General features: G+C 42.7%; 1 protein-coding gene across 1 annotated transcript in view; it reads right to left on the bottom strand.

The window, feature by feature from the left end:
• Nucleotides 1–18,242, bottom strand: part of RNLS (renalase, FAD dependent amine oxidase) — a 268,120-nt gene that overhangs the window by 28,117 nt on the left and 221,761 nt on the right. The gene's annotated exons all lie outside the window — the stretch shown is intronic.

Below are 18,242 nucleotides of genomic sequence, written 5' to 3'. Positions count from 1 at the left end.
CAAAGTGACCGAGGCATTACAAAACACAGTGTTGGCAGGAATGTTAAGAGTTTGCCTGTTATTACAATTTCAAATCATGTAGAAGGGAAAGTTGAGGGAAAACAATCATAGATCTAAAATGCATGAAATAGGGACGCCTGGGTGGCTCAGTTGGTTAAGTGTCTGCCTTGGGCTCAGGTCATGATCCCAGGGTCCTGGGTTCGAGCCCCTCGTCGGGCTCCCTGCTCAGTGGGGAGTCAGCTCCTCCCTTACCCCTCCCCCCTGCTCATGATCTCTCTCTCTAATAAATAAATAAATAAAATCTTAAAAAAAAATTAAATGCATGACATAATAAGACGGTTGGTGCTTTCCCCCACCTTACTGAAAGAAGAGAATATTGAAGTACATAAGGTCCTGACAGGGGTTGGCAAGCCTGATTCTGGAAATTCTAATTTTGGACTGTCAAGGGTAAGACAATGATCTATTTGGGGCAGGTTTGTTTGAACAGTTTTACAAAAAAAAAAAAACCCGTGGCACAACGTTGAGCCACTTACTTGCTATATGTCCACCTGCCCTCTTTCCATTTTGGCGTTTTTGTTTTGTTTCGTTTTCTCTAACATCAGAATCTTGGTACCTTATCCCTCAGGTCTGTGGTGGGGATTATAGAACCTGACGCCCGCAAAGTGCTTGGCACAATTTCTGGCACCAAGCCGGGCTGCATCAATGTGAGCTATGAAAACAGAAGCAATACACCAGATATAGACCAACAAAAAGGTCCCGTGGTGTTGCCCACATGACACGGTGTAAGGTCCGTAGAGCGTGTGACTCTCGACCTCGGGGGCTGTAAGTTCGAGCCCCACATTGGGTATAGAGATTACTTCAAAATAAAATCTTAAAAAAAAAAAAAATCTTGTCGCTTACCTCGCCCCAGGGAGTGTTCTTTTGGTTCCCAGTTAATAGATTAAGGCAGGCTTGCTCCCAACAAGGGGGTGTCAACCCCACCCCCCTTCCGTTAGGTACCAAATCTTCCCAAAGACAGGGAAAGCTACTGGGTCGACCTTCTGAAGCATAGAGTTGGGTTCTGAGCTGGCTTATCAATGGCAGGCTTCCAAGGCAAGTGAATGCTCGCCACATGCTGAGAATCTGAAGGTGGCACTGACCCAGCCATTTGCTCGCCCGGAGCCGGGGTGGGGGGTGGGGGGGGTGCGGTGGTGGCTCGTAACATTACTGAGGGTAGTGATGGTGCCTCGCCAGCTCTCTCCCTTTACGTTAGCCATCTACTCCAAGAAGAACAGTAAAAAAAGGAAATTTAAGACCCCAAATGAAACCGTTCTCACATGACAATGAGAGAACAACCTGGCTGCTTGTTTTTATTGGAATCAGACAAAAATTTTCCAGAATTTAGATTAAAATTTGAATCGCTGCAACCCGAAACCATGAGTTTTAAGGAAAAGCTCCCTCTGCCCCCCCCCAAATTAAAGGGTATTTTTAGAAGCTAACGTCCAAAAATACAAACAGCCAACCAGACTTTAAACGTGACTCAGGTTTGGAAATAGAGCACGGTAAAGAGCCACAAATGTGTTAACAGGATTCAGAGCATCGAGTCAGTATAATCAGTATTCTTTGGTCACTGGGAAGGTAGTAATAATGTCATCTTTCTTCTTCTCTTCTTTATTCAGTTTAACAAGTCCAGCACTTAGCTTTTGGCATGTCAAATGGAAGTTCACGGTAAGTCGACAACTATTTCTGTGCACTGGGAGATCAGGAGCTTTAGTCGGAAGGTAAGTACTTGAACCTGGGCATCCTCACAGCCCAGTGGTCCTGGACAACTTAGTCTCTCGGGCCTCCCCTTCGTACATCAATTAAAAGGGACCAGGACTACTTCCCTTATAAGCCTGTCACAAGGATTAATGGGTTAGGACACATAAAAATCTTTCTTCAAACATGAAGTGCTACACAAATGTAACGCATCCCCAGATAATATTCTCGCTTTGACCTCTACGCCATAGCAAGAGCAGCTTTGGAAAGGGATAACAGAGTTGGCTTCTCTCCAAGTATTAAGATTGATTATTATATCAACACCCCAGGAACAGTGGCAGACTATTCCTGGATACAGACACAGCAGTTTTTACATGTTTTTTTAATTATTGTAGTAAAACAGACATAATCTACAATTTACCACTTTAACCTGTTTTAAGTATACGGTAGTAGTAGTCTCGCATGTAGTACACCCACACTGTCCTGTAACCGTCACTGCCATCCGTATCCAGAGCTTTTTAAACTCTCCACATTGACTCTACACCCACGAAACCCTGACCCCCTCCATCCCCGTTCCCCCCTCCAGCCTCTGTCAACCACCATTCTATTTCTCTCTCTGATTCTCACTACTTTAGGTGCCCCACAGAAATGGAATAATATGATATTTGTCCTTTTATGACTGGCTTATTTCATTTAGCATGCTGTCTTTAAGGTTCATCCATGTTGCAGCAGGTGTCCGAACCCCCTTCCTCTTTAAGACCGCATAATATTCCATTGTGTGGACGGACCACGTTTTGTGTATGCATTCCTCTGTCCATCCATTTATGCAGGCTTCCACCTGCTGGCTCTTGTGAATGATACTGCTATGAACATGGTGCAGCCATATCTATTTGAGGCCCTGCTTTCACTTCTTTTGGGTGTACGCCCAGACGTGGAATCGCTGGACCATATGGTAATGCCACGTTTAAATGTTTGAGGAATCACCGTATATCAGGTTCCCACAGTGACTGCACCATTTCCCTGTTCCCACCGGCAAGGTACAAAGGGTCTAATTTCTCTGCATCCTCATCAACACTTGTTATTTTATTTTATTTTATTTTGTTATAATAGCCATTAGTCTACAGCTTTGAGTGGGGTCAAGGCGCTAGGAGTTAGTAACAACAGCAGAAGCCCCAGTGTCAGAGGTGGGGCAGAATTTCCTTCCACGGCTGATAGAACACTGAGCTCGAGAAGGCTCTCGAGTGAAATACTTACAAAACTGTCCCTTGTCCTCCAAACAGAAACTGAAATTTGTCTTGAAATGAAGGACATTAGCTGCCTCAGATCCATGGTCATATCAGCCATAAAAATAACCACTAACAGGTTAAAACATGCTTAAAGGGGATGCTTGGGTGGCTCAGTCAGTTAAGCGTCTGCCTTCGGCTCAGGTCATGATCCCAGGGTCCTGGGATCGAGTCCCACATCGGGCTCCCTGCTCAGCGGGGAGCCTGCTTCTCCCTCTGCCTCTCCCCCTGCTTGTGCTTGCTCTCTCTCTCTCTCTCTCTGACAAATAAATAAATAAAATTAAAAAAACAATGCTTAAAGACACGATGCTACTTATAATAAAATACATTTGTTTAAAGATTTTATTTATTTATTTAGAGAGAGAAAGCATGAGTGGCGGGGAGGGGCAGAGGGAGAGAGAGTCTCAGCCAAGATCCACATCCAGCACAGAGACTGACGCTCGATCCCACGACCCTGAGATCATGACCTTAGCTGAAATCAAATCAGACGCTTAATAGACTGAGCCACTCAGGTGCCCCAATAAAATACATTTTTAACACAAATCCTAACTCAGTTGTGTTGCTCGAAAGAATGGGATCTGTATGATATTTTAAGATCTCTGGAATGGCTTCATACATAGTCAGTTTTCGTAAGTGTTACCTGTGTGCTTGAGTAGAATTAAATTTAGTTGTTGAATTAAATTTTAATAAGTCCATTAGGACAATCTTATCAATTGTGTGGTTCTAATCAGCTAAATTCTTACGAATTGTCTGCTTGATCAATTACTGAAAGAGGTATATTAAAAATCTGTCCTGATTATGGTAAAATTTTCCAATTTCTCCTTTAAGTCCTGACAATGTTTACTTTATACTGAAGTTTATGCCAGTTTCCGTCTATTTCCTGATACCTTTTAACAATACGCTGTGAACATCTTTATATACATTTAGAAATGCCTTGAAGTTTATTTTCTGTTTTTTATTTGTTCCACTTTTCCAACATTTCTTTGTTTCTTTTTAAAATTAAAAAAAAATTGCCTTCTTTTTGTTTAAACCACTTTTGCCCCTTATTTCATTTTTCCTCTTTACTAGCTTGGACGTTATACACTTGGTTTCTGTTTTTAGGGATTACCCATAGACTTAAGCATCCAAATTAAAGTCAAAAGTTAGTATGTTTATCCTTCTCTAGAATAATATAAGAACCTTTGAATACTTTAATTCTGATTTTATGTTGTTGTTTTTTTTTTTTTTTTTGGTCCAGGTTTCACGTATTCCGCTTTATTTTAATACACTCAACGTTTGTTTATATTTATCCACAGCTTCCTTCATGGATCTCACAGCTTGTCTCCAAGGTTATTTTCCTTTTCCCAAAGTATCTCATGTTGAAGTTCCTTAATGAGGTTCTGTTGAAGGCTTTTGTTTTTCTAAAAACGTCTTTATTTCACTGTCATTTGCGAAAGATCGTTTTCCTTGGCATTTAATACCACATTGAAAATATTTGCTCTCAGCACTTTAAAGATACTCTTCATATAGTTTAGCTTTTACTGATGCTGTTAAGAAGTCAACTCCATTGGGTTGCAGGTCCTCTGCGGGGCGTTTTCCTTTTGTATCTGGATGTTTCTATTGTTTTCTCTTTGCCTTTGGGGTTCTGCGGTTTTACTTGGATATCTTGAGGTGTGAGTTTCTCTTTGCTTCCCTTTTTTGACTCCCTTGAGTTTTCTCAATCTGGGGACTCATTTTTGTCATGAATTTTGGAAACAGTTCTCCCTGTTCTTTCTGTTCTGTCTTCATGGAACTCGGATTAAAGAGAGAGCAGATGCTCTGATTCTATCTTCATGTGTCTTGGTCTCTTTTTAATATTTTCCATTTCTATCTTTCCATGCTAGACTCTATGTGATTTCTTCTGATTTATCTTTCAGTTTACTGTTCTCCCTTCATCTGTGTTTATTCTGATGTTCAATTGGTCCCTTGAATTTCAAATTTAAATTATTTTATTCTTCATCTGTAAAAGTTCTGTTTTTCAGAACTGCATGATCCATTTGGATGGTTTCCTTCTCTTATTTCTCTAAACACAGTCAGTGTATTATACTGTGTGTTTGATCACTCCCAAATCTGCGGTCTTTATGAGTCTGATTCCCCTTCACGTTGTTAAGGACGGCTACTGCCACACGCTCATGATGGTGTTTTCCTTGTGCGTTCTGTGATTTCTTCCCTTCCTTATGGTGAGCCTGAGGTTCTAGCAACTTCATCTGAGAAAGTCTCCGAGGCCTAAGCTTCAAGAGTGTTCCTTTGGAGATGTACTTTCGCTTCTGCCAGATGCCTTGGCGGTAATATTGCCCATGACTACTTTAACTAGATTTTTGGAATACATACTGGCAGAATGAATTCTGGCATCAAATCTGCCTGAGGGTGGATATATGGTTTGGCATCTCAGGGGAGATATTTCATTTCCTTTTTCTGTTTGTTTGTTTTTTCCACCCCACTCCAGGACAGACAAGCATCCCCACTGCCTTATTCTGCCAGATAGGATAGATCAGATACAGAGAAGTTCTTTATTTTATTTTATTTTTTTAGAGAGAGAGCGTGAGAGAGCAAGCACCAGCAGAGGGAGGGGCAGAGAGGAGAGAGAGAGAATCTCAAGCAGGTGCGGAGCCTGACCCAGGGCTCTGTCTCATGACCCTGAGGTCATGACCTGGGCTGAAATCAAGAGTTGGACGCTTAACCCACTGAGCCACCCAGGTGCCCCGCATGCCGATAAACTTTTAAGTCTTGAAGAAACAGAGTGATTTTTCTTGGAAAACAAAAATTATCAAAATTATCTCAACATAAAGGAAATCAGTATAAAGCAAAATATATAAAAGAAATTGAAAACACGGCCAATAAATTAATTTTTAAAAATGACTTCAAGGTCTGGTTGCTTTACTTGTGGTTTGTTTGAACTTGTCAAACTAGTATAATATTTATTATAGACATACACATCACATTTACACACAGAGTAAAATCAGCATAAACCAAGGATGCTTGGAAAGACTGGTGGTACATAACACTGCTCTGGTCAGTGCATTAAGATAAAAAACAGAAATAAAATCTGTAATACTAGAAAGAAAGAAAATCATATGGTTGCAAACCATAGTGACCCAACATGAAACTTCAAATAAATTTAAAGATCTTGATATTAAATCGGTTTGCCTATTTACCAGCAATAATTGGCAAGAAAAAAAATCTTAATTCCACAAGAGTTTTTTGGAACTTAAAAAAATGACCTTAAAGGGAAGAGTAAAGCAATGAGAACATTTTCATTTTCTTTCGAGAAATCAGTAAGTGAAGACTTGTTTTGCCATATATTTAAATACCCTCTAAAGCCACAGCAATTAAAAATGCCTGATACTGATGGATAATACTAGTCAATGAATTAAAATAGATATCTCTGGAAAGAAATCCTAAAACAGATTAAGAAGTTAGTGGACAACAAACTTAAAACAACGGAGAAAGATGCATTTCTTACATCGTGCTAGAAAATCGGATATATAGAAAATACCTTAGAATATTCCCCTCCCACTTCTGATCCAAATTTGTGACCATTTCTGCTTTCCTACCTACGTAACCGTTCTTTGGTCACGGGCAAGCTCAAACTCCGCGGACTACCTCTCTTCACATACAAAGATCTCAGAGACCTCTTCTATCTGATAAACTTCCCCTTTTTGGCAGGACCTATCAAGGGACAGAGGTTGGGTCATCGAAGGACGGAAGTGTCAGGCCAGCTCTAGGTCCCACCTCCCACAGGGAAGTAAGGAGTGGTGCACACCGTAGGGGCAGGCCAAGGGCATCGAAGAACCGGTGAAAACCTTTCTTTAGTTCCTGAGGCAGACAATGCGCGTGGGGGTGTCTAGGGTGGTGTTTGGTGCTGCAGGAAGGAAGCGCATGGACGGCTTCCAGGGATGACAAAGACGGGGAGGGAGATGACACACACACAGGCTGACCGACTAGCGAACCGTTACCTGCTAACTGGCAGGGTGTTGACGGTGCACGGCTGTGAGGTTCAGCAGACAGATGGATGCACGTGATGAACAGGGGACGAGACAAGAAGCAGTGGCAAGTGTCCCTCTCCCCAACTCCAAGCAGAACTGGCTCAACAACCCTTGCCTCGTAGCCATAAACGTTCTGATTACAGGTGGCCTTTTTCTTTTTAGTCAGCACATCCCCACGTGCAGCAAAGCAGTCCAGCTCCAGCTCACCCGGAGGAGGGAACACTAGCAGGATGAGGGATGGATGCCGCGGGGCGGGGAGGGGAAGGGAGGCTGAGATGAGAAGATGCACCCCTCTGAGGTCTTCTTCCCTTCCGAACCTTCCTGGCAGAGCCAACCCAAACCAGCTCCTTGATGGCGGGTTTGCTGCTCTGTGTGTCTGTCTTGGGCCCAGATTCAGGAACGAGGCGTTGCTATCCCAAAGGACCACCTGCAGATTTCGTTTGCTCTTTAATAAGCCCAACCTGTTTGTTACGGAGAGTGACAGAGGCCCGAATTCTTCTGAGCGCCCTACCCATGTCACAGGCCATTTCATCCCCTCCTACCCGGAGCTCGACTGGTGGGCACCTTCCTGATCTCCGGCTGGGACTGCAGCCGTGATTGTGTAACAAGTATTTATAGTCAATAGACATGGTTTTCTGGTTGTAACTGAGGAGGAAGGTTCCAGAAGTAGAGATGGCTGAAACGACGGTGGGCCAGGCACGCAGGAAAGATGGGTTTACTCACAGTCCTCCCTCTTATTTCATTTTTATCCTATCAGTTTTGAAGAGAAATAGTGGTTTTATTTTCTTCCTTACTCTTTCCCTGTAATAGGGGACTGGATTAATGGATAATAGCGATTGCTTTAAATATCCAAGGAAAAACACTGAAGAGGTCTGAGAGAACAGCCTCATTTCGGAGACATAAATGGCAGGAAGTATAACTCAAGTATAATAGTGGATCCCCCCCCCATGCCTATTGAAGGTAGTACCTCACTCTTCTAGGAAACTATCATCTATCATCTAAGATTTACAGAAAATTCTGGAGTGCTATGTCCCCACCTAAGGATCAAGATAAATTTTATTTAGTATGAATGAATCAGATCCCCTCCTCCATCCTGATGGCACAGTTTCTGAAGGACATCAATTGAACTTTGGATCTTGACTCAGAAATTCTGTCTCCCACTGCCTGGCTGTATGACTTTCGGCCGGTCATAATGTCCCTGTGATTCCTTAGGTCAGTGTTGCCTCCAGATGACTCATGTGACATATTCATAGTTATTAGGCAAAGCAACAACAATGAAATTCTTTGGTCAAACATATTTCTGAAATGCCTGTTTTAAACAAAATTAAATAAAACTTCTTAAAGTCCCTAATAGGATTACGCCCAGTGTGATCCTTTAAAGGAAAAAAATAGTAGGACGTTATTTTTGGTGGCTTAAAACTACTTTTATTTAAATTAAAAAAATGTAAAAAGCAAAAAGGGTACTCAGACACTGTGAAAAGGTATAAAGTGAAAAATAAATAAAAGTACTGCTTCTACCTTAGCCCTGGCAGTCCCAGTCCCCAGGGTAATGGCTGTCAATAGCTTCCCGTGTATCCTTCCAGAATCTTCTACCCATGAGCCTGCCTATCTACTCCCCTCTTCACAATGGAAATACCCTCCTACTACATCTATCGTTCTTGAACTTGCTTTTGGTCATTTAACATATCTTGGATGGCTTTTGACCAGTTCACGTGGATCTACTTAATTTAATAGCACGGGATTACCACCGTTTATTATTGGTCATCCTTAGCTGGATATTTCTTTTCCCTTTTTCCCAGTTTCTGTGACAAGCAATGAAATGCCGTAATGAGCACATTTATTCATGTACCTTTGTTGCACTTATGTGAAACTATCTCTAGGATAAATTGCTAGAAATAGGATTGCTGAGTCAAAGAGTAAGCACGTTTAAAATTATTTCAGATATAGCTAAAGGGTCCTCCAAAAGGTCAGTCTCCCCAGGAGCAGAGGAGAGGTCTGGCCTCTACATACTCTTTACCAACAGAGTGAGTTTTGCTAAACTGCTAGGTTACAATGTATCTTATTTATCTTTAGTGTCCAGTTAATTAAATGTGAATGTGGTATTTTCGCATATAAACCCAATTTGTATATTCTTTTCCAGTGATGTGCCTTTGTCTTGCCCTTCTGGTGACCCTGGTGCCAAGCTCAGGATCCCGGCACAGATGAAGACCACGTAAAGTGGTAAATTCAGAGGCTGGTGCTCAGGAAATGTTCCTCAGGTGTCGCTTGGAAAACCCACCCATGGAGGCTGACTCACTCCATCTCACAGGGCTCGAGTTCCCGAGCTTCCGTTGAGCTATTGCTCGTGCCTCACACCTCGCTGATGGGAAACCTAAATCTCAGAGACTGACGCATCATGGGAGGAAACAGAGTATTAATGACAGTGTCTTTTAATTGTCTGTTTACTTGCCTATTTTCCCTCTAGACTGAGAGCTACTTGAACTTACGGCTCCTCCCTCAGGACTGGGGCACAGGGTGAGCAATCCGTATTTGTTGAATACCTGGATGAACAGACGGATGAAGGAACAGTTATGCTGTCTGTCCGCACCCACGGGGGCACGGAGGGGGGGGCAAGGTCTACTGTTTGTGCAACGAACGGGATGGGCTCAGCTCTCCGGGACAGAGCGACAGTGCATTTAGCATCTGACAGACCTGAATGCTCACTGCTGAACAATTACAGACCTGGTTCTATATGGGACCCGAAGAAACTTTTCCATCAGGGAGTTAGAAATACTAGCTTTAAAAAACGACTGACACACCTCTCAGTTTCTACTCTTCTTTTGGTCTTTGACTTGTTTATTCTAGGCCTGGGGGTGTGCATTTGCCGTGAGTGTCTTTCCGAGCTTATGTATCTAGGGATGCGTGCATTTGCCTTTATTTAAATAAAGGGCAGAAGGGGAATTTTAAAAACCAACGCATATGTATGTTTGTAATTCTTGTTATCCCAGGCTACATATGTTTGGATTTCTTATGTTTAGCAAGACACACAGACATCCTCCAAACAATCCCCTATAAGACGACCATACTGATAGGCGTTTAGTCTAATATAAACAAGTGTGTAAAACCCCACACGATGAACTGAACGTAAAATGAGAATTCCCCTCAAATTCGTACTTCCAATTTTAGAAGATGTTTCCCCAGAGCTCCGGTATAAGTAAATGTATACAAATTCAGGAAATAACCTCCCAGTAAACAATGGAAAATTGTTCACAGAAGAGTGTGTTCTGCCTTCTCCGGCCAGCTGAGAAAGTAAATGATAACATTCGCCAGTAATCCGAGCTACTTGAACAATAAACAATATATTGCCCATTTCTACCGTACCTGTGAGTGCTGGAAGCAAGAGGCATTGAGATGTGGTCAGGGGGGTGGGGACAGGGGCTGGGCTGGACCACTACCTATTAGAGAGGCATCCCCAAGTCCTGATAGTGGAGAGAAGATGTGAGAAGGCAAATTTGAGGCAAATCGTCAAAGTCACCAAGGCTTCTTTTTTTTTTTTTTTTAAAAGATTTTATTTATTTGAGAGAGAGAGAATGAGAGATAGAGAGCACGAGAGGGAAGAGGGTCAGAGGGAGAAGCAGACTCCCTGCTGAGCAGGGAGCCCGATGCGGGACTCGATCCCGGGACTCCAGGATCATGACCTGAGCCGAAGGCAGTCACTTAACCAACTGAGCCACCCAGGCGCCCAGTCAACAAGGCTTCTTAACAGACAAGGTGATCAGTGGAAAGAGCCGACCTATGTAGGGGGGAAGGATGGCCCCAGGACTGGGTGTGGAGGATGGGCAGGGAGCACTCCCAGTCCCAGGAGTAGGAAGAAAAAATACACATTGCCTACACAAATTCATTTTACTATTTCTTTTCCTCTTGGACTGACTCTGGGTCTTATAAAGGGGCTCAAACCAGGTCATAAATGGTGAAAGCCTTCTACCTGGTATTCTACTTAATAGACTCAAGAAGCCCAGGACCTTAAAGGGAAGGCATGGTAGAAGATAGTCAAATACTGACCTCCAGGCTAGTTAGGAGGATCATGTGTGGTGAACACCACCTGCTCAGCAGCTCCTGGCTCTTCTGTGGCAACAGTACCCAAATTTTGATTTAGGGGATTACACACCTTCCCCACTTTGAGCCCCAACAAAGGTGGCCGAGGCTGAACAGATCAGTTAATCCATTCCCCCTGGCCACAGTGATTGGTTTAGCACTGGGTTCAGAAGCCAGGCCAATCGGCCCATGAGGGTCACTGTCCAAGAATACTGTTGAGCTTTTGGAAAATGGGCTCTCTTTTTTTATAACTTGGCACTGAAATTCTTGGTACCACCTGGTAGTTCACCATAAATAAACTTAAGTCGGGGGAAGGTAGAGTCAAGAAACAGACAGAAACAAAGTCTTTATGATTTTGGTTCAATCAATCCAGGCAGCTTTACTGTCTTTATGTAAGATCCCGCAGCTTTACTCCTAGATTTTTCAGGAACAATACCAATAAATCCCCCCGGCCCCTTTTTTCTTGCACAAGCCATCTGAGTTGGGTTTTCTGTCACTTGCAATCTAAACGATCTTAAATGTGTGAGGCATCTAGAACTATGTCCAGCACATGTATGCTCGCTCCCACAAATATCAGCTTCCTTTCCTGTTCCTCTCCTGCCTGCTTACCTGCCTTGAATCTTTCTTGGTATCTCCAGTATATCAAGGTTAGATCATATAGCAGTTTCTTTAAAAGCTTGACCAAGTAATTATGGGGAAAACTCTTCCTGGGCCTACTCCATTCTTTTGAGATCCCTTTCAGCTTTAATTTTCTATGAGTCTCTACAAATGGAGGTCTGGTCGGCAGGGGCAGCGAGAAGGAAAGCCGATCCTTTCCCCATCCACTCCCTGCTGTCACCATGTACAAATTCCTGGTCCTCAGAGACTGAAACTAGGAATCCACAGGACCAAGGTGATGAACACATGTTCCTTCATCTGAGCTTTCTCAACCCTTGAGTTTGCTCCAGACTTCAGGACCTTAACTTCCATCCCACTTTTGAGCTTAAACATAGCGAGCTAGTTCGTAGTATGGTGAGAAAAGGTACCACACAGTTTAAGGATGTCTTGGTCTAGTCACAGCTCTGATAGAACACCTACAACAGTTCCAGGACCACTGATACTGGATTCACGCACTGTAATGGAAAAATAATTCTCAGGTGTCACAGCTCTGTGCGAAATCATGTGTAACTAACAATAGCTAAGTGAATATACCCAGAATTGAGACTATGTCGCTTTGTGAAGATATATTAAGATGGAGTCAAGTTTATTCTGAAAATAACATTAGTCTCGCCCACATGTATTTCGATGGATGTGATCTTGAAAGAACACCAGGCCCCTCCAGATTCGTAGTAACTTGAGTTACTCCCATCAAGTGTGCCATGAGTGTCAATGTCATTTGTCATGGGAGTGTCATGGGACAACTGGATTTCCAAGTTCTTGCATGGCCGGGGTTCTTGACGGCGGCCGGTGGCGGTGGTGCTGGGAGCGGGCTGGTAGGGCTGGACGCGCACATGTGCCCACGAGCGTCTGGAGAACCCAAATCTGGGAAGCGGAGGAGGGGAGGAGCAAGTGAAACCTCAAATGACACATTTGGTGTTACAATCTCATCTTTAGGAAATGAATTTTAAAAGCCACTGTTATTTTCAACATGACAGGAAGTATATAGGTTGGGGAAGAACATACAAAGGAAGAGTCTCATTTCCAGGGAAGGATGAATCTCAACGTGTTGAAGGGCGGGTGGTGGAGCCAGAGAAGTCTCCATGGGGAGTCTTCATCAGGATCTCCAGGATAGAGATGTTTACTTTTATCACAAAAGTATGATTTAGAGACAAAGAAAGCTCCAGCTGAAGTCATGGTTTTACTTAAAGCTTAGAGCTTTAGCTTCCTCATCTATAAAGTGGGGAGAGTATTTACCTCACAGAGTTGTCGTAAAGATGAGATGTGATAAAACGTGGAAAGCACTTAGCGCTGCTTAATAAAGATTACGGGGATGGAGTTTTCAAAGGTTGAACAACATCATTCTGGTTTTCATTTTTTTTCTTTGTACTTTTCAAACTCCTGACTCAGTTGTTCTACATTCAGGCTATGGATAGCTCTTTGCTTTTTTTTTTTTTTTTTTTTTAATAGAAACGAGTAGTAATGGAGGAAAAACATATGTTGTTATTTGTAATTTAAGACCTAATCAGCACACACCCAAGCTGCTATGTATGCATACACTCACACGGCAAGAGGGAAGGGGGAGACCCATGGTATCCCCAAACCCAGATATATGTTGTGTATGTCAGAGCTCAAAACTCATATGTATTTCTACAACAGGAGGGTCTGAGGTAACATTTCCCTTGCTCCCCATCTCAGAACTTGAGACTTTGACTTCTCCAATCACATTTACTACTGAATTGGAAATTCTGATCATCTTTCAAATAATTCTGACCTTTTCAGAGGAAACAATTTTTTAAAGCTTTCCATTGTGGCAAACCAGGAGGCAGATTTCCGGATTCCATGGCAAAGACAAACCCATGCCGATCAACAGAATCCCTGTTACAGGGCCCTCAGGAGGTTCTGTACAAGGGAAGTTCGCCACTTGGCCAACAAACTCCTGTTTGAGTCCAGGGCTCTCCATCATTCCTTAGGTTCCTGCATTTATTTGCATGTGCGAGAAGCAGATCTGGTTTTGCGCCAGAGACCAGTCTCTCCAGAGGAGTTCTTCCAGGCAAGCTATGTAAATAAGGAGGATTAAACTCAGGAGGCTGATTTCAAATTATAGAATTGTTTCTACCTTCTTTGAGGGAGCAGATATGTTTATTACTGTCCCTTTAAAACAAGGTACATTTTTATATTCCTGTCAGTGTCACTCAAGGATTGCCAAAGACCCAACTAGGATTACTGGCCAGATGAAACCACGATGTCGCGTGGAGCTACGGATACTTCAATTCCGCAATCATTACATACGCTTCAAAATATATATCCTCCAAAATTTTGCAAAAATAAAACAAGGAAAAAAGAGAATATCAGGTTAAACACTGTTGAAATTTTCCTTACAAGGAATCCTAACTTATTATCATGTTAAAATATATTTTAATGGGGCACCTGGGTGGCTCAGTTGGTTAAGCGTCTGCCTTCGGCTCAGGTCATGATCCTGGAGTCCTGGGACTGAGTCCTGCATCAGCCTTCTTGCTCAGTAGGGAGTCTGTTTCTCCCTCTCCCTGTCATTCCCCCTGCTTGTGCTCACTCTCTCTCTCTCTCAAACAAACAAACAAACAAAGAATATGTTTTAATATTCCCTGTTGAATGCAAGCACTAGAACTGTCTCATTCACTGAATACCTAGGACAATGTCTGGCCCAGAGTTGGAAGGCAATAAATACTGATTGAATGTATGACTGATGAATAAACTATGCAGACATAAATAATTTGGGGGGCAAAGAGAAAATGCATATATTTCTTTCCTTGTAAAGGGCATTCTCCTGCAGTCAATTTTTGGACTTGACTTTTCCTTTTAAAAAGAAATGTGCCATAGGGGCACCTGGGTGGCTCAGTCAGTTGAGCAGCCAACTCTCGATTTCAGCTCAGGTCATGATCTCAGGGTCTTGGGATGGAGCCCTGGTCGAGCTCTGTGCTCACTGAGGAGTCCGCTTGAGGGTTCTCTCTCCCTCTGCCTCTGCCCCTCCCCCCGCTTGCACTTTCTCTCTTTCTCTCTCTCTAAAATAAATAAATAAATCTTTAAAAAATAATATATTAAAAAGAAATGTGCCACAGAATTATTTTAAAATCACCCAAACTTATAAAGTACATAGAAAAGTCATGATCATAACATGAAATTATTACAAAATGAGCATTTTCTTCTCCTAAACATTAAAAGTCATTGTAAAGAAGTACCTGAGGGAGACAGGAGATAAGACACTAATAATTACCACCAAGTGGGATCTTACCATAAACGAGGTAAATTAACATATGCGAAAAGCTTTTTTAAATTGGTAAAATAGATCATTGGTAGTATGCCAATCTCTGGGCTTTATAGTACATTCATGCAGCCACTTTTATTTTATATTAGGGAATGTACTGAACCATTCTTTATGTTCTCTGGGAGAGCAAGTTCATTCTCCCCAGATATTCTGTGTGTTCCCGGACAATTCCTTTTTTTTTTTTTTTTTTTTAAGATTTCGTTTATTTATTTGAGAGAAAGAATGAGAGAGAGAGAGAGAATGAGCATGAGCAGGGGGAGGGGCAGAGGGAGAAGCAGACTCCCCGCTGAGCAGGGAGCCAGACTCAGGGCTCAATCCCAGGACCCTGAGATCATGACCTGAGCCGAAGGCAGATGCTTAACCGACTGAGCCACCCAGGCACCCCCGGACAATTCCTAATCCACTTGGTGGATAAACTGGAGCCAGGGAACTAGTTTTGGTCGGTGGACTATGAGGGGCAGTTGAAGTGTGTCACATCCAGTCCACCTCCACTTCCTTCTTCCCTCCACCCTGACCCTGGGGGCTCATGTTCCAGAAGGCAGAGAGCCACAAGATGAAGTAAGTAGAGCTGCCTGACCTGCCAACGACTTTGTGTAAGCTACAATGTGTCAAGCACGGTGCCCCTGTAGCACTAAGATCTGGGGATAGGCCTGTTAATTACCCTGACTCCCACTTACTGCCTATTTCAAGTGCAGAACTTTAAAAATGAAATACCTTGGAAAGAAACGGACTTAAAGCATCTCATACTTCAGATCTGAGCCCAGATTGTTATCTTTTGTTTTCTTTCATGTTTTGATTAGATCTCATTAATTCATTCTTAATGTACCAAACATTTAATTGAGAAATGACTGTGCGTTAAGCAGTGTGCCAGGTGCTGGCGATACAAAGATGAGCAAAGCAAATCCAGTCTTTGAATTCACAGACCTCCCAACTTGAAGGAGAAACAGACGTTGAACAAATGCAATGTACAGTTTCTGACAATTAAAATACAGGGAGCTATAAAAGGGCAATAGGAACACCAAATGAAACGTGGGAGTGACATTTACACTGACACAGTCCCACGCAGAGAGAACGGAATGGGGACAGTGGTCTTGAGTGGGCAACACTCCGGGGGGAATGAGAGGTGTGTCGGGGGGCTAAGTGAGCTAAGGGAGTGAGGAGGTAGTGAAATCGGCACGTGCCCGGTCAGGGGTTGGCCAGCTAAGGTCGTGGGCCAGTCACTTGTGTTGGTAAATAAAGTTTTATCGGAACATAGCTGAACCATGAGAGACGATGGACTCTGAGAAACAAACTGAGGGTTCTAGAGGGGAGGGGGGGTGGGGGGATGGGTCAGCCTGGTGATGGGTATTAAAGAGGGCACGTTCTGCGTGGAGCACTGGGTGTTATGCACAAACAATGAATCATGGAACACTACATCAAAAGCTAATGATGTAATGTATGCTGATTAACATAATAAAATAAAATTAAAAAAAAAAAAGAGGAACATAGCTATGTCCCATCCTTTATATAATGTCTATTAGCTTTCGTTACACTGGTAGAACTGAGTAGTTGTAGCGGAGACCGAACAGTTCACAGTCCACAGTATTCACTCTCTGGCCTTTACAGAAAAAGGCTGTGACCCCTGTGCTAGATCATTCAGGACCTTGCAGGTCATGATAAGGATTTGAGATTGAAGCCTGTGCGCACAGGAAGAGCAGTGGAGGGCTCTGAATGGGAAAGGGAGTGGTGTGAACGGATGTGTGTTTTAAGAAGACCGTGTTGGCCCCGTGAAGAATGAACTGGAAAGGGACAACACAGAGAGACCAGTTAAAATAAGGTGCTGTCTTGGCTGAGACAGGGATGACGAGAAGGGGGTTCGATGTCTGTTCTGGAAGCAAGATCAGTATGATCTGGTCATAGATCGGATATTGGGGTAGAGGAGAGGAAGAAACCAAGGATGATTCCTGATTTTTGGCTAAGGAGCTAGCAGACTGGTGGCTCTGTTTTCTGAAACACAGAAGATTAGAGAAGGGACAAGTTCTGGATTTTGAGGCAATCAAGGCACAGTGCTTCACGCGTTAAGTTTGATTATAACATATATGGTTTTTTGTTTTTTTGTTTTTTTTAAGGGAATAATTCTACTCCGGCAAGCATATTCTGAATTCTATTCCCTGTCCAGGGCTGGAATAATCTTTCCTCTATGTTCCTCACATTAATTCTGTAAAAAAATTCCATAAATTCCATAGATTCTGCCCATTTCAAGAAAGGGGCCATGTTTAGTGGGACAGCATACATTTCAGGATCTGTTTGGGAGAAGTTTTTTCTTTGGCCAAGACCTCCCAAGTTTTATGAAAACATCTATTTATCCTGAGACACAAGAAGATTTTCAGCCTGTTGCAGCTTTTATGGGCACTGCCAAAAGGAAAAATGGAAGGATTTCAATAGTCCTTTAATTGGGCCCTACCCAGGTCCCCAGAGCAGAGGATTTGTCCTAACTGGCACTCAGAGCTCCAGGCCCGTGCTGGAGTCCTTCTGCAGTGTGAAAGCCCCATTTTCCTCTGATGACAACCCCCTCAAGATGCTCCTTGCTTCCCCACTACTCGCCAGCAATAAACAACCATTTTGTGTGTTAAGTGGCATTATGATTGAACCCTTTTCCCAAACTGGGCAAGGTTTCCCCCTTGAACCAGCAGTCTGGTCTGCCTCTAAGAATATGACTTTATCGCCGTAGTTGGGAAACTGGGGTCAGCTTTAGATTTGCAACTATTCAAAAGGATTCTGCGAGTGGATGAAATAGATCTCTGGGCTCGAGGATTTGACCTAAAGCTTTGCTCTAGTTCAACTGGTACATTAAAGGGAAGTTTCGGTCCTAACGTTATAAAATGTTGAATATGAAGAACTGACACTAATCAGATGGTGAAGATTTTATTTATGATTGTGTCAAAATATTTCTGGCTCTTTTCGTAGAGGAAATTTACTGGTTTACTGTGGACACTCTTATCTCCTTTACGAATAAGACCAGTGGAATTATTCTTTCTGTTATATTTTGACAGGAAAAAAAAAAAGAGATCGCATCTAGGTTTTGGCAAAAGTTCTTAAATCAAAGGGACTGTAATCTTTATGATATTGTTAGCTACTCTTGAGAAACCATTATTATGAATATAGACAGTGGAAAAGGGAACAAACAGACATTTTATTTTTGATAAAAAACAGTGAATTAGGTTC

This window comes from Eumetopias jubatus, unplaced genomic scaffold (assembly GCF_037043125.1).
Source record: "Eumetopias jubatus isolate StellerSeaLion01/CBP00866 unplaced genomic scaffold, mEumJub1_p1.0 scaffold_17, whole genome shotgun sequence".
NCBI lineage: Eukaryota > Metazoa > Chordata > Mammalia > Carnivora > Otariidae > Eumetopias > Eumetopias jubatus.
Note: the sequence above shows the minus strand (reverse complement) of the source record. Positions and strands in the feature narration are given on the sequence as shown.